Below are 13,421 nucleotides of genomic sequence, written 5' to 3'. Positions count from 1 at the left end.
GTGTTGACCCCTGGCGATTTTTATTTTCACAAAGTAAGTCATTTTCTTTTTTCTCTAATGTACATCATTCATATAGTAGAAGAGACTATTTCTTCATTGATCAGAATGTTCTCCCCTTAGTCAAGAATACTGAATATTTAACCATTGAAGAGTCAGATCATGCCCCTGTGCTTTCAGACCTCGCCTTTCTTCTCTACCAATCAGAACGCCCGCCCTGGAAATTAGACGGGACTCTCCTGGCAGAGGAGGGTTTCTGTGAAATGATGTATAAGAAAAAAAAAATAGATGACTTTCTAATTTTTAAGATAATGTTTCACCTTCTCTCTTGTGGGAGACACTAAAGGCTGTAATCAGGGGAGAAATCATCTCATATTTGTTTAGAAAAAACAAAATGAATTGAATTAGGCAAGAGGAACTAATTAAAACCATTTCTATGGTAGATGCTCAGTACTGTCTCTCCCTCTCCTGAGCTTTATAGAAGGAAGCTAGACCTCCAAATACAATATAATTTGCTATCAACTGAAAAAACTGAACATCTTCTGTTAAAGTCACGAGGTTATGTATATGAGCATGGCAACAAAGCCGGACATTTATTATCACATCAACTTAAATGCCGCTCAGCCGCACAACAAATCCCACAAATACAAAAAGATGATGGTGAGTTAACAATTGACTCTGAAGAAATTAAAGAAACCTTTACTGCGTTTTATTCAAATCGTTATACATCTGAGATTACAAATGACTGCTCTGATATGGAACATTTCTTTGACAATCTTCAGGCTCCTCTTGTAACAGCGGCTCATAGGAATGAAGCTGAACTTCCACTCAATCATGCAGAAGTGACTACTGCACTAAAGGCGATGCAAAATGGCAAGGCACCAGGCCCTGATGGGCATCCTATTGAGCTCTTTAAAAATTTTCTGACAAACTAACAACAATCTTACTTAATGTGTTTAATGATTCTTTGTCTTGTGGGTCACTTCCAGAGACAATGGCTGAAGCATCTATTTTCCTCCTGCTGAAATCAGGTACAGACAGCACAGAGCACGATTCATACCGTCCCATCTCACTCCTAAACTGTGATGTAAAAATCTTGGCTAAGGCTCTTGCCCTACGTCTAGAAACTACAATCCACGACGTAATATCTGCTGACCAAACTGGTTTTATTCCAGGACGTCACTCATTTATGAATGTCTGTCGGCTCAATGTTATTCCTACTGTATATTACTGTATACTACTATTCTTATTGTATATATTGTATATCTTATTCATCTGTTCCTCTGTCTCTCCTGCTGCTTTGAGCATGTACATGACAAAAGAATTTCCATCCATCCATCCATCTTCATCCGCTTTATCCGGGGCCGGGTCGCGGGGGCAGCAGCCTAAGCAAAGAGGCCCAGACCTCCCTCTCCCCAGCCACCTCCTCCAGCTTATCCAGGGGAATACCAAGGCGTTCCCAGGCCAGCCGAGAGATATAATCTCTCCAGCGTGTCCTGGGTCTGCCCCGGGGCCCCCTCCCGGTGGGACATGCCTGGAACACCTCACCCAGGAGGCGCCCAGGGGGCATCCTTGTCAGATGCCCGAACCACCTCAGCTGGCTCCTTTCGATGTGGAGCAGCAGCTGCTCTACTCTGAGCCCCTCCCGGATGGCCGAACTTCTCACCCTATCTCTAAGGGAGAGGCCAGCCACCCTTCGGAGGAAGCTCATTTCTGCCGCTTGTATCCGCGATCTCGTTCTTTCGGTCACTACCCACAGCTCGTGGCCATAGGTGAGGGTAGGGACGTAGATCGACCGGTAAATTGAGAGCTTCGAAAAAAGAATTTCCCTCAGGATAAATAAAGTTATTCTTATTCTTATCCAATCTCCTGCGTCCGGCGTGGTGCCTGAGGTGGTCATCACGCTGGATGCAGAGAAAGCATTTGATATCTATTTGCTTGTTTAAAGAAATTTTGCTATGGCCCTAATCTTATCTCATGGATAAGACTTATATTCATCACCCAAAGCTTCTATAATCATTAATGGTAAACGTTCACGATATTTTAAGTTGACAAGAGGTACCCGTCAGCCCATTGTTATTTGCCCTGGCCATAGAGCCCCTCTGTATTACACTCAAAACCTTGCCATCAATTGCAGGCATTCATAGGATGGATAAAGAGCATAGAATGTCCCTCTATGCAGATGATCTGTTAATGTATGTATCTGATCCCGTTTCATGTGTCCCCCATATCATCCACACCCTAAGCAGCTTTGGCTCCTTCTCTGGGTACAAACTGAACTTCAGTAAAAGTGAATGCTATCCTGTTAATGACCTGGCTCTTCAAATACAGAGCAGTGCTATACCTTTCAAAACATCCAAAAATGGCTTTAACTATTTAGGCATAAATACAACAAGAGATTGTGCAAATCTCTATGAAGAAAATTTTTGCCCGCTACTTGAAAAGGTCAAATCAGACTTAAAGAAATGGAAGCCACTTCCTCTATCGTTGGCAGGGAAGGTAAATTGTATAAAAATGAATGTACTCCCTAAGTTTCTTTACCTATTTCAGTGTATCCCACTTTACCTTCCAAAATCATTTTTTAAATCTATTGATAAAGCTTTGGTCTCATTTATATGGGATGGGTAAAATCCTAGAATACGGCTGGATTTGTTACAGAGGCCTAAACACCTAGGTGGCTTAGCCCTTCCAAATTTCTGCCATTACTAATGGGCCTATGTTCAAAAAAATCATTTATTGGCTCCACACCCCAGATGAAGATTGGTGCCAAATTGAAGTGGCATCTTGCATTTCCACCTCCCTTAGAGCCTTGGTCACCTCTAGCCTTCCAATTTCCTCACGGCAGTACACCACCAGTCTTATAGCTATTAACAACCTCAAAATATGGGCTCAATTTCGAAAGAACTTTGGGTTTAAAAATCTTCTCCATTTGAGCCCTATTCATGATAATCACCTTTTCCCTCCCGCCAGATTAGACTGAATTTGCTCTTTGGCAGAGACAAGGCATCCACAATTTTTCTGACATGTACATAGACAGTGTATTGGCAAGTTTTCAGGATTTGTCTCAAAAATGTGACCTCCCTTGGTCCAGCTTATTTAGATATTTTCAAGTTCACCACTTCCTTCAGCATTATAACCCCAACTTTCCAAATATAACCCCATTTACTGGTGTTGATGGTCTGTTGAAACTCACATTTAAGCCTAAAGGTCTTATCTCAAGAATTAGCAATTGCATAGCCTCATTTAAGACTATAACAATGGCAAAGATCAAAGTGGACTGGGAGAATGAGCTGGGGGTGGACTTAGAGGAGACCTGGGAAAGCGCTCTTTCAAGAGTAAACAACAGTACTTCTTGTGCCAAATTAAACATCATACAGTTCAAGATTGTTCACCGCATTCATTACTCTAAGGCAAGACTGGCCAAAATATTTCCAAACATAGATGCAAGCTGTGAGAGATGTAGAAATCCTTCTGCAGATTTAACACATATGTTTTGGTCATGTCCAACTTTAAAAGCCTACTGGTCAACAATTTTCAATACACTGTCTGAAGCATTGAATGTTGAGCTGCAACCCAATGTAGTTATTGGTATATTTGGTGCTAAACACAGAGAACATAGAACATTAAGGAAAAGCCACCCAAAGTGGCTCTGTGGTTGGATCTCCAACTTCCTAACTGGCAGACCACAGGCAGTAAGGATGGGCGGACATGTCTCAGCCTCCACCACTCTCAGCACTGGAGCCCCCCAGGGGTGTGTTCTGAGCCCCCTGCTGTACTCTTTGTACACATATGACTGTGTGGCCACTACCAGCTCCACCACCATCATCAAGTTTGCTGACGACACCGTCGTGGTGGGCCTGATCTCTGATAACAACGAGACGGCCTACCTGAAGGAGATTAGGAATCTGGAGAACTGGTGCCAGAGGAACAACCTCCTTCTAAACGTCAGTAAGACAAAGGAGCTGATAGTGGACTTCAGCACTAAGCAGGAGAGGAACTACCAGACCCCCGTCATCAACGAGTGCCCAGTGGAGAGAGTGGACAGCTTCAAATACCTCGGAGTTCACATCACGCAGGACCTGTCATGGTCCTGTCACATCAACACCGTGGTGAAAAAGGCCCGACAGCGTCTCTACCACCTCAGACGCTTGAGAGACTTCCAACTGCCCTCCAAGGTGCTCAGGAACTTTTACTCGTGCACCATAGAGAGCATCCTGGCAGGAAACATCTTAACCTGGTTCGGGAACAGCACCATGCAGGACAGACGAGCTCTACAGAGGGTTGTGCGGTCAGCTGAGCGCACCATCCGCTCCGAGCTCCCTGACCTGCACTCAATCTACAGCAGGCGGTGCTGGACCAAGGCCAGGAAGATCGTGAAGGACCTCAGCCATCCCAACAACAGACTGTTCTCTCTGTTGAGGTCAGGAAAGCGATTCCGCTCCCTGAAGACCAACACAGAGAGACTGAGGAGGAGCTTCTTCCCGCAGGCGATACGGTCTCTCAATCACACCACCACACAGTACTGACCCACACATATGGTTCTTACACACACACTGGACTTTCTGGACTTTGTTTTTGCACAACACTGGTCACTATATTCTACATTTCCGGTTAATACTTGTACAGCTGCTGTTATCGTGTATATATTTATTTATATTTAGATTTCTTCATACATTCTTATATAGTTCTATATTGTGTATTGTGTATTTTGTTGTACAGTTATTTTATTTTGAACTTTAATTTATATATTTTATCTTATTCTTCCCAGTTAAATTTACCCTTCATTCTAATTTGTGTTGTACAGTTATTTCATTTTTAACCTTAATTTATATTTTATTCCTTCCTAGTTAAATTTACCCTTTTTAATTTTTTCATATTTATTTCCTATCTTATTCATAGCCTTTTCCTTTTTTGTTTTCTTTAGGTCACGAGCAGTTGTCCAAGCATTTCACTACATATCGTACTGTGTATGACTGTGTACGTGACAAATAAAAATTGAATTTGAATTTGGTTCAGTGACCTGACACAATTTATACAGCTGGAAAAAATAAAGTATCCTCTCAAGGGGTTGGAGGAGAGATTCTTTGCCGTTTGGGATACATTGCTAAAACATTTAGAGAAAATTAAAACCATACCCATCTGATACTCGCTTGGTAGCTACCCTATACCCTTACTGTTGTGATGGCGATTAATCTTGTGCAAACTATTGCCTTTGATGGCAAATTTGATGTACCTCATTTAAATTTATTTTATTTTTTCAAATTTTTTCCTTTTCTCTCTGGATTTGTGTCCAATATGCTCTTGGGGTGGGGTACACATATAAAAAGGAGCATTGTGACTTCGTTTACATGTGTGTGTGTGTGTGTGTGTGTGTGTGTGTGTGTGTGTATACGTGTACACACGTGTGTGTATGTGTGTGTGTGTGTGTCTGTATCACACATGGAACTCTTCGAAGGCCTGGGACAGAAAGAAGGTACTAAATGTACAGCTCTTTTGTGTTGTTTTTTTTGTTTTTGTTTTTTTTGTTGTAAAATTTATGCGACATGTCCAGTATGTACTGTGAGAGGAGCCAGAGGAAAGTGATCAAGTGTTGCATCAGGTGATCTGACTTTTTATAAGAAAAGAAAAAAGCAGCCAACAAGAGCTTAGCATATTAGGTAATCCCTGTAACACCTCAAGGTGACAGCCTAATGAAGTCGGCTAGCAGAATGCCAAGAGGGTGCAAAGCTTTTATTTATTTAAACTCCGAAGATTTCAGCCTTTGTCAAAAAATAATGATGTTTTAAGCTCCTTTAAAGATTATTCTGAGGCTGTTGGCAACATTCTTGAAGAATAGTTGTATTTTTCACAAATCTTGCTATTAGAGCATCATCTTTTATTGAAGCCTTGCTGCACTGCTAGCATCAGTTCACTGCTCTCAGGTAAATTAGTCAGAGTTGATGAGTAGATCCTCATAGCATGTTGACATTAAGCCTGAATCATTTGTCCTAGAAAGCACTCTGAGACAACGTTAAATGTCAAAGGTTTCAAATATACAGAGCAAACACAGGTAGTTTCTCTTTTCAGCAGACCCACAGTATGTCGACATTCCCACCCTCCTCACACTCGTGAGGAACTCCTGTCAGATATGTGAGTATCACAGTGAGTGGGGGTTTATGTCTGGGTCAGAGTGTGATTCATAGCTTTTTTTTTTTTTTTTTTTACCAGCAAATTGTTAACAGTGCAGAAAAGTTCGCAGTGAAAATGTCAGGCTTTGCAGACGTGAACTGAGCAACGTGTTCAGTAAGATAAATGTCATATCTAATGCAGTTATAAATCGAAGATGTATTCTGTAACAGCAAAATATTTACTTAATATATGTACGAATGTACTATGTAAAGGTTTGGATAAACACACTTATTCAAGCGTTTTAGCAGTAAAATGTGTCAGAATTGGCACTGCATATTTGTGTCTTGTGTATTTGACTTACATGCACTTTTGTTTAGCAAATTTAAAAAAATGCCCTAATACAGAGTACGTAATTTAAAATATTAGTAACAATTGTATTTTAAAGGGAAGATGCAGTTTAACATAGTTCCTATACAGAATTAAGACTCATGTGCTGCACATTCAAATCTACAATGACAGATCTTACTATCCAGTATGAACTGAATAAACTTAAATGAATAAATACAATTAAATCTTGACCAGAGTCATCAAACCTGCAGATTTCAGTAAATAATAATCATGTGATGCTGTGACATCCATGTGTAACATACTGCCTCATTGATGGCTACGAGATAACACAAGTTGTTGTGGGTGAGCCATTCATTATTATTGAACATTAGTATTGACTTATTCACAGACATGTGGATGATATTGTAGGTTTCTTGCTTTCTCAATCACATTACAGTTAGTTTTTTTTTGCACTTACCAGTTAATCAGTAGAGATTGATAGAGAGAAACTAAATCCAAATGTAGGAATTTTTTGTAAAATTTGTTTTGATGAATAACAATTGGTATTTTTCCCCCCGTAATGCTAGACGTCCTTTGTAAGTTATTTAAGCAGCACTATATACCACATAAGAAAGCTCCTGATTCTTTGAGGAAACTGACACTGGTTGTCCCACTTTATTATTCTGTTTTCTTAGCATTTATTAGGGTGAAGATTTCAGTAGCTATGTTAATTACATAAGAAAACAATTGTATTACTAAAAACTACTGACATTGACTTATCTACTAATTTCATGTCCTTTTATATATGTGTGTGCTGTGGAATAAACGCGCACACACACACACACACACCTTTAATCCTGTGAGTATGTGACTGTCACGGCTGCCGAGGCGAGCCGTGTGGAGTTGGAAGAAGGACCCAAGATGCAGGCAGTGGATGAGATACCGGTGGTTTTATTTACAGAGGTGTAGTGGCAAACAAACAGTGGGGCATAACAAATAACTAAAGACACCTAAACTGGGAGAACTAAAAATAACAGACCTGGGAGCATATGACAACGGGATGATGAATAGCAGAGAGACGCAGACAAGGAACAGGACACCGTGGAACACAGGGTAACAGACTGACACGGAGTTACACAGACGAACCGGCAACAGGCAGGAAAACACACAGGGCTTAAATACACACACACACCAGTAATCAGGGGATGAGAGACAGGAGGGCAACACAGCTGGGAGGAATCTGGGCTGACGGGACAGGGGAAATGTAAACTGATCACACTCACATACGACACGGACCTTCACAATAAAACAGGAAACTCAGACACAGGGAACCAGACAAGACATTGAACTAAACAGACAGATTCACAAACAGATGGGGTGACACCATAGACAGACAGATACAGACGCAGACTCAGAGGCAGACCGAATATAACACAGAACCTAAACAATCATCTAGAAAATGATAACAAACTAAAAGCGCTGGGTCACCGACCCAGGACCATGACAGTACCCCCCCTCAAGGGCTGGCCCCAGACAGCCCAGCAGAAACACAAAAACAGACCAAAACAAAACAGAAAAGGACCCGACCAGGGTGGGCGGAGGGGGCCCAGGACGGAGGGACAGAGTCCAAAAAGGCCCAGATGGCCAAGTTCAGGAGGCCGACCATGCGAATGGCAGCGGGGCAGGTCCGGATGCCGGCCACGCAGTAGGCAGTGGCGCGGAACCAGGCGAAGAGGCTGAAGCAGAAGCGGAGGCCGGACCAGGCGAAGCAGCTGATGAGGATGCTGAAGCTGGAGCCGGACCAGGCGATGCTGATGAGGATGCTGAAACCGGACCAGGTGAGGCCGAAGACTCTGAGGCAGCAGCAGGCGAGGATGATGAAGCCGCAGCAGGCGAGGGTGATGAGACCGCAGCAGGCGAGGGTGATGAGACTGCAGCAGGCGAGGGTGATGGCTGGATGGGCTCCTCGGGCCCCCCAGCTGACGAGGCAGGAGGCTGGACGGGCCCCCCAGCAAAAACAGTCTCAGAACCAGTGGGCACTGGAGCCCCTGGCACACACAGAACAGAACCAGCAGGCACGCGGGCCTCTGGCAGGAACGCAACAGGACCAGCAGGCACGCGGGCCTCTGGCAGGAACGCAACAGGACCAGCAGGCACGCGGGCCTCTGGCAGGGACAGAACAGGACCAGCAGGCACGCGGGCCTCTGGCAGGGACAGAACAGGACCAGCAGGCACGCGGGCCTCTGGCAAACACATAGCGGCCTGCAGCTGCGCAGAGCATTGACCCTGCTCAGGCAGCGACAGCCGGGTGCAGTCCTCAGCTGGCTTCTTAAACTCCAGGGGTCCAGAGTCTGATGGGGGCTGAAACCCAGCCTCTGGGGAGGCCCTGGAGTGCATCTGTTACGACCCGGCTCAAAAGCCGCAACATAAAAAAAAGGAGATGAATAACAGAGTGTGGGTGAGAAGAGGTTTCATCCTAAAATGGAAAACCAGGTTGGCTAAAATGGCTGGTGCCACCAAGGCAAAGACTAGTGCACTGCCGGAAAGCTTGCCTCAGGTATGCTTTTATCCACACCTGACTAGGTGTGGCCAATTAGCACCAGCTGAAAACACTGAGACGATTAAAAGCTGCAGAGGGACGTAACAGCATCTCAGTCTCAGAACTGGCCAGCCTTTGAGGAATGTTGACATTATTATTAGATTTGTCTCTCTGCTTGGAATGGATGGGCGAGGAATAGTGTCTTTCGGGTAGAATTGACTTATATTGTTTTACAGGTGAAGCAACTGACACAGGATGCAGGGCTGGTGGCTGCTGAACAGGAGGCTGAACTGAAGGTGACTGACATAATGGTTGTGATGACAACGGTGGTGAAGTTGGAGACTGAACGGAGGATAAAGCTGATGATTCTTCTGCCAACTGAGCTACAGACCGGGCTATGGATTCTAACATGGTTTGTAATAAGTCCGGCTGTGACTGTAATTGAGCTCTGGATTGTGAGGCTGAATGTGGCGGAGGTGGCGACTGGGCTTCTGGCCGGGCGGCTAACTGAGCTTCTGGCCGGGCGGCTAACTGAGCTTCTGGCCGGGCGGCTAACTGAGCTTCAGGCGATAAACAGTTTTTGTCCTGTGCCGTACAGAACATCACCCCTGAGTAAACGGTCCCACAGTTCAGACCAACAATACTCTCCTGTCCACTCACCACAGCTGGCCGCTCGGAAATCCCCAGGTCCGACTGTGGCGAGGAGCGTCGGCAGCGTGAGCGCCGTTTCCCCCTTGAAGGCTGGGTTGACGGGCCGGGCAGAACATCCTCTGTCGGACCGGGCAGTGAAGCATGAGTTGCAGGGTGGGTGGTAGCAGCCGGGGGGTGAAGACGGAGTCCGTTCAGAATGAAATTCTGTGCGAGCGGGTGAAGTGAGCTGAGCAGCCAGGGGAGACCAGAAACCAAGCGCTGTAGCCGATTAGCCACGGCTTGGCGAAATTCTCTCCCCTCGTGCTCCAGCCACGCGTTAATTAATTTGTCCACGGAGTAAACAATGTCCTCCCGGAGCTCCTTGGGCGGGTTGAATGCTGCTGGGTCCATAGTGGCCGGTTCATACTGTCATGGCTGCCGAGGCGAGCCGTGTGGAGTTGGAAGAAGGACCCAAGATGCAGGCAGTGGATGAGATACCGGTGGTTTTATTTACAGAGGTGTAGTGGCAAACAAACAGTGGGGCATAACAAATAACTAAAGACACCTAAACTGGGAGAACTAAAAATAACAGACCTGGGAGCATATGACAACGGGATGATGAATAGCAGAGAGACGCAGACGAGGAACAGGACACCGTGGAACACAGGGTAACAGACTGACACGGAGTTACACAGACGAACCGGCAACAGGCAGGAAAACACACAGGGCTTAAATACACACACACACCAGTAATCAGGGGATGAGAGACAGGAGGGCAACACAGCTGGGAGGAATCTGGGCTGACGGGACAGGGGAAATGTAAACTGATCACACTCACATACGACACGGACCTTCACAATAAAACAGGAAACTCAGACACAGGGAACCAGACAAGACATTGAACTAAACAGACAGATTCACAAACAGATGGGGTGACACCATAGACAGACAGATACAGACGCAGACTCAGAGGCAGACCGAATATAACACAGAACCTAAACAATCATCTAGAAAATGATAACAAACTAAAAGCGCTGGGTCACCGACCCAGGACCATGACAGTGTCAGTGTTCTTATTTCCATGCTGAGCTGTCACCCAACCACCAGTTAGAGTCCCGAGCATTTAATCATCTCTGTCACAATGCTTGCTCTCATTGTTCCTGCTTCTTTTCCTGACAGTTCATGAGACCTTGAAAGACAAAGTAATGCTGTCTGGAATGATGCATTACCTCAGATTTTTGTCTGAGGTGAAGAATTATATTCTAATTTTCGGTCTAATGAATGGATCCAACAGATGCTGTGAAGCCTTTTAGGACAGCACTGCATGTTGGTAGACTGCCGTGTTGCTTAATAATCTACTGGTTAGATTTTTAGAGGACAAACATTATCTTGAAGGGGCTTAATATTTGAAAGCTCTTAGGCTTCTTATGTTCTTATTCTCTTATGTTTTGTTCTTGCAGATTATTAATTAAAAAAAACATTTAGATACCAGCGTCTATTTTTGAAGCAAAAAGTGTGTAGGGAGAGTGTAGCATCAGTAGTTTGAGTTTTTGCACCAAGAAGCATGACTATTAAAAAAAAACAAAAAAAACCCCCAAAAAATTATAATGTATGATTACACGGAAAGGATTATTTTCTATACGGTAATGTGTAGTTACTGTAGTATGGCTGGGTGGAGTAGCATAGTAAAAACAATGATATGTGGATTAGAGCAGTCATACAAACATCAGAACAGAAATATTTTAGAAATGTATCAAAAACGTATTTGAAACTAAAAATTACTGAATACACAAAACTGATTTCACCCAAACTGGAGCTGGCACAATGGAAATTAATCAACCATAATATTCAACCACTAAAACAATTTTTGTTTTAGTGTGGCGAGATTATTATAGTATCTTATGCCACCTTATACCTCTAATCAAAGAATTGTTGAGTCATTATACGACTATAGGCCACATTACGCCTTGGATTAAAGATTGTGAAATCATTACACTGTTTTATGATGCATTATACTGCTGATTTATAAGAAATACTGTCTAATTAGAAAGGAAGGAATGCAAGTAAATTACTATAATATGGCATCTTAATGAAAAGTAATCACATGCTTTACTATAGTAAATGTGAAAATTTACAGATAATAACAATAATTTTGGCAGAACAACACAACTTTTATTAAATTGTCCATTACTAAGCAGGAAAGAGAATCCTGCCTCTGAAATCAAAAATTTAGTTTTGAATTATTACCATTAAATAACAAGTAATAGTATTAAAAATGAATTGTATGAATTAAAACAATGTCATTACAAACCTGTTATTACTGTAAATTGCTGTCAGAAGTTGCTTGGCACTCATAGTAGAGTCTCATAATATGTCTTTTATTTTTACGTAGATTGCTAAATAGAATCCGGAAACAGGTAAACATAAAAAAAAAAGAATAAAAATAATCTCTGAAGTTTCTGACACACACAAAAAAGTCCATGGGCAGCAGTCAGTTTTTAGACACTGTTTAATGCTCCTTTGTGTTTTAATTGTGGAATTCATAGCTATACAGTGTAATCACAGAGGGATGCTTCACTCATTTGTACCACTTTGAAAGTTTGCCATACAATTGCAGCCTTCTTCATAATTACCAAAAGCAAAGATAAGGAGCAGTGCTCGGTGTCAGCCGTGTCTGCAATAGAAACAAAACAGCAGTTTCTCTTTTGACTCAGAAATACAACAATGAAGAAACACGATTTATGTCTCTCAGTCTGGGGCTTCAGCTGGAAAAAGGCTGAATCTATCATTTAGTTATGCTTACTTTTGCGTGTCTTTCTGCAAGCAAGGCAACATTTAACACTGTGCTGGAGCTCATTAATTTCAAATTATGATTTGGTAAGAGATACACTATATGTCTGTATATATATCGGATCTCAGCTGACCCTTCTCACCCTGGACACAGTCTGTTTGACCTGCTCCCCTCAGGCAGGAGGCTCCGGTCCATTCGCACCAGAACCTCTCGCCATAAGAACAGTTTCTTCCCCTCTGCTGTTGGACACATGAACAATAACCATATGACTGTACCCGCCACTAACACATGACCCTACGCTGTGTCACTGCATCATTCTATGTTTGGCACTGATCACCACCTGCACTCATGTATATATCTTTCAACGTAGCACTCTTAATTCTTATTCTCATGTATATATCTCATGTATATCTCATGCACATATCTTTCCACGTAGCACTTTTAATTCTTATCCCTACTTTTATTTTTTTCCATGTCTATTTAAGTGCTATTTATGACAGCATGTTTGCACTGAAGCACCGCAGCAATTTCCTAATGTTGTAAACCTGCTCAACATTTGGCAATAAACCCCATTCTGATTCTGATTCTGATATGTGTAACGATAACTTGTACTCTTGTTATTACTGTATAAATATCAATCTAAAGAAAAGGACTTACAAATGTATTCAAAATTTACCTCTCTAAATCAAGGATTGTAATTGTATAGTGTAAATTACTAGTTTGATTCTTATTTAGAACACGACGTTAGTTTTTTATTATTATTGTTGTGGTTTTATATAGAGAGACAAGCTGGGTTAAACAGGCTGAATACTGTATTGACTTATTTCATGCTGAAGTCAAGAGTCTGGCCTTTTTAACACATCTTAGAGTTTGTTTTTAACTAGATTATTGATGTATGCATCACTTAGGGTTATGTTTTCAGCCATGGCTTTCCAATCTTGACTTTTGGCATATAATGTGTCAACCCCTCATTATTTTAGTTTATTAAACATGACATTGAGTGAAACGTGTTTCATGAGGTCACACTGA

Source organism: Diplotaxodon limnothrissa, linkage group LG19, assembly GCF_057381915.1.
Source record: "Diplotaxodon limnothrissa isolate DT_005_m linkage group LG19, D_limnothrissa_male_GT1.1, whole genome shotgun sequence".
In the NCBI taxonomy this organism is placed as follows: domain Eukaryota; kingdom Metazoa; phylum Chordata; class Actinopteri; order Cichliformes; family Cichlidae; genus Diplotaxodon; species Diplotaxodon limnothrissa.
Note: the sequence above shows the minus strand (reverse complement) of the source record.